The following is a 4350-nucleotide window of genomic DNA, read 5'->3' on the forward strand; positions in this document are numbered from 1 at the left end:
TGGCAAGAAAAACGTTTCTGCAGGTGGTGAACAGAACTGGCTGATGACAGTCCAGGTATTTAGCTGAATTATAATCAATTTTAACTGCACTAAGCATTAACTTTTTGCAGAGTATGTGCTTCCTGTCTGCTGGCTGAGCAAAGCTCTGCTGACATTTTTGTAGCTTCTGTACACACAAAGACCTGTGCTGCTTATAAGCGTGCATGCTGATAACTATGCTTTGTATGAGGAGTGTACATCAGGCAAGTAAATGGGATTAGCTTGTGTCACTCATTGCTGGCTCTTGAGCAAGACTACCCATGACCATAGTCCCCTGTTTTGGACCAGCTGGTGTCTAGCTGGGGCTGAGGGATGCATTCCCATTTTGTTGCTCCTAAACAGTTGTCTGCAAAGGAGCATTTCTTCTTCAGTTTAAGAAGCTCTCCCTTGTTCATGAATCTGCTGCTTCCACTTTCATATTCTCTATACAAAGACTAGCCTAAAGCTCCACAACTTATTTGTCCCCAAAATCAGCCCTCTGACAGAGGACATAGTAAAACCTGGCCTCTGCCCTCTCCCTCTCTTTAGAGCTGACAGTGATTGCTGTGAGTCACCTGCAGCTTCACCAGCGCTGTTCCCAACGGGAAGGGAGAGACCAGGCAGGCAGGGAGCAGCAGGGCCCCGTCCCCTCCTCTACACATCCCTCAGGTGTAGGGATGGTGCTTTGGGGACCCATCGATACACAAGGCACAGAGAAGTTTTTGTCGTTGGTTTGTCGGGCAGGAGACAGGTCACCTGCATGGAAAATGATGACATTGAGGACAAGGAGGTGGCTTGCTCTAGCCATGGGAGGTTTAGCAAAAGGGGTGACAGGGCCATGAGGTTCAGCAGCATTTTGTCTGCTGCCCTGTGCCACATGGGGGTGGACAGGCATTGCCCACGGGGGGCTGCAGTGGGGCTGCAAGCACATCAGTCAGTCGGTCGGTCATGCCTGCTCCTACTTCCTCGCCCTGCCAGCCCGGACTCAGGGTAACCTGCAGCACAGAGGAAGCCAGTGGGGTTTTGAGGACCATGCCACAGAAAAAATGGGGCAAGAGGGGAGACAGAAGCCAGAAACTTGCCTGGTCCACCTGCAGCGCAGTTGGCTCAGAGTAGAGGGGCTTGGAGGGCCCCCTGTTATCAACTCACTTCCAGAAAGTTGAGCATTGCCAGGTCACTAACCACCAACTTATACATCTCTCTGCACATGAGAGAAAACACATCCTTCCATTTTCTTCTGCCCTTGTGCTCCCAGAGCTGTGGTCTGGCAATAGGCACACAGGACCAGGGTGGGAGGCACTGTACAAGGCAACACCGGAGGGGTCTGCTCCTTGTGGGCCCAGTCCCCGTCCCTCCTCCTCCTCCCAGCTCTGCAGCAGCAAGCAGCTGTGGGCTTTGCCTTATCCCAGGGCTTCCAGCTCCCCATCGAGGGATGACGCAAAGAGAAGAGGCTGCAGAGAGGTAAGGCGGAGGAGAGGGGAGGCTGGAGCTGTTTCTGTGAGCCTGCACCTCCTGCCACGGGGCAGGTGCACCACAGTCCACTTCACCTTGAACCACCTTAAGTGTCCGGGACTCACAATTAATGGTTGTGACTGCACGCTGCTCAGTGAGAGGACACCCCCAGGGAGAAATGTGGCTGCAAGCCCAGCCATCAGCTTTCATTATTTGCTTCATGCGGAGGTAACATTTTCTGGAAAATAATTGTTGTCCCTTTTTGCTAGCTGAGGTGTTTCCAAAAAGCATGTGACAAGAGTTACTTGGGACGGCTGCCCTCAGCTGCCCCTGTGGCAGCAGGGCTGATGGCCAGCCAGGGTCTGCAGCACGAGGTGGGTGGCATTGGCATGTCCCCATCACTGTCCCACCACTATCCGTGGCAGCTGGCCTGCCAACTTGCTTCCCCTGGCTGGCCGCACTGCTGCGGGGTGGAGGGGCGGGGAGTGTGACGATGGGACTTTCATGGGAACCAGCTGCTAAAGCAGGAACAACTAACTCAGGTACTCCAACCTGAGGAACTGCAGATTTTGTATCTGACACGGCGTGCAGGCTTCAAGAGGGACATAATGCTTCAGAGGGGCTACAGGCAGGGTGCCAGACTCCTTAATGAAACACGTTTCCATGTGCTCACTGTGGTAATTAAAGGAATGGAAAAAGAAATCCCAGTAACTCTTCATAAAGAAAGATGTGAGGAAAGGACTGCCCTTTTAAAACCCTCTCTTTATGCAATTTTCCACAGTAATATGAAAATTAAAATGTAAAGCCTGTTGCATTGATATCAATACAGAAAAAGCAAAGTCAGTGCCTTCACGTACTTAGTACACTGTGGCTCATTCCCAAGGACACAGCTGCTCAGTCAAGGAATACTTTTTTTTAAAAAAAAACAACACACAGTAAGGAAAAAAATGGCTATGTAAACAAAGATCTGATGAAAATACAGCTTCTGAAGGTCTGTGTTGTTAATACTAACCTAATCGGAATAGTTACCATAGATCTACAAGGGGTCCTTAATCTACATAGATTTGCAAAATGTAAACAGCTTGTTTTAAAAAAAATAAATCTGCAGATCTGCATTTTTGTGCTGGATTCTGCAAAGTCCTGTACTGACATCAAGTGGTGAAACATTTTTCACGCCAAAGGGAGCCAGACTTGCAGTACTGCATACGCATGCATATGCATGGGGCGATGCTCGTTATCACGGGAAGGTAAAAGGTAGGTAGACCCAGGCTGCAGGGGGGCTGCAGCAGCAGCATTGCTGGCAGGGGCTCCCATGGGGATGGACAGCCAGAGGAGTATGGAAAAGCAACGCAGTCACCACCGTGTGAGGCAAGAAGGGCGAGGTGAGCCTCCACTGCAGCTCCGGGTACCCAAGGTGCTGGCTGAGCCCCCCAGCACCCACCAGATGTGACCACTGGCAACAGTGCCCCCGTTCCCCAGCCAAGAAGCCCCCTGCTGGGACAGGTACAATGGGGTTTGGTGGCCTCAGGGGACTAAGGAGAGCAAAGAGAGCTCATTTACTACAGAAAGCTCAACACACAGCTAACCAGAGAGGATGGAAGGCTATACCAGTTCTGCAGAAATATCAGGGAGAGAACAATAAATACGTAAGGTTCTGAACTGTCTGTGAATAATACCAAGCTCGATATTACAAGGGTTTTAAATCTGAGTGAACTTCTGGAACAACACCCCTGCAGAGACTGTCAGGAAAACCCTCCCATCGTACGATTCCAATCTGGAGGTTAATTATTTGCTGAAGGCATCAGGGTCTGTGATGTGGGCTGTAACATCAGCCCCGGGCTGGCGGGAACTGGTCTTGGTGAGGCGCGTGGTTTGCTTCACTCACCTGCTCCGGAACTCCCTGCAGCTAGTTTTGAAAGCTGCCATTGATGGAAAGTGAAGTTTAATTTGGGGCTTTATGCATAAATGCTCAGATCAATTATGCCTCGTTAAAAGAACTGCATACTCAAATAATAGCTGCGTATTTATGACATTAAAACACAGAATGGTCTCTACTTAATCTAACTCAGATTAAGAAAAACACTTTTCCTCTCACCAGTTGCTGCTCTGCCTGTAGAAACAACTTCCTGCCTGTCCCAGGAGCTGCCTGTGCTGGGAGTGAAAAAACCCTCCCTGCAGCATCCTTGCCATTGCACTCCCTTGAGTTCATCCTTCCTCTTGTCCCGGGCTAGGCGGGAGGGCCGCCCCGGCCGCTGGGTGCATGGCACAGCAGCCCAGGGAGGTGCTCTGGTCCTCACTGTACTTACACCTCCTTGCACGGACTCTGCGTGTTGTGAGACCAGCAGCCTGAAGTCAGGAAGACTTTCCCATGCTCTCCTTCACAGCTGGGCAGTACAAACCCGACAGTGAAAAAGAAAAATGCCGTATCTATTCAGATACACCCCTATGGGGGAAATCGCACGCTTTGGTTGCTTTGTTGCTCCGAAAGCTGATAGGATTTGACCAGTGCAGCTAAGCCTTGGGAAGTGTTTTGTGGGGACAATGTATGAAAGAGCCACGCCATAAAATGGATCCCTGTAGTCATCATCCGGCTTGTGCAAAGGGTGCAAAGAAATGTCTTTACTGTTGATCTCTCCCTGTTTTGCGTTATGGTAAGAGAAGGCCAGGGGGTGGAGGAACACCCACACCTCGGTGGAGCTGGCAAACCTGCTCCACCTTCAGCCAGCGCACCACGAGATGGGGAACTGCTGCACCACTGACCAGGGTTTTTTTAAGGGTGTTTTTTTTAAATTTTTCATGTGTTGACATTGAGGCCAGGCTTTGCCCTTAGAGGTTTTGTTTTTCTCCTGAGCAGCTGGACTTTAAACTTCGACACCTCTC

This window comes from Falco punctatus (assembly GCF_963210335.1).
Source record: "Falco punctatus genome assembly, chromosome: 2".
NCBI classification, from domain to species: Eukaryota; Metazoa; Chordata; class Aves; order Falconiformes; family Falconidae; genus Falco; species Falco punctatus.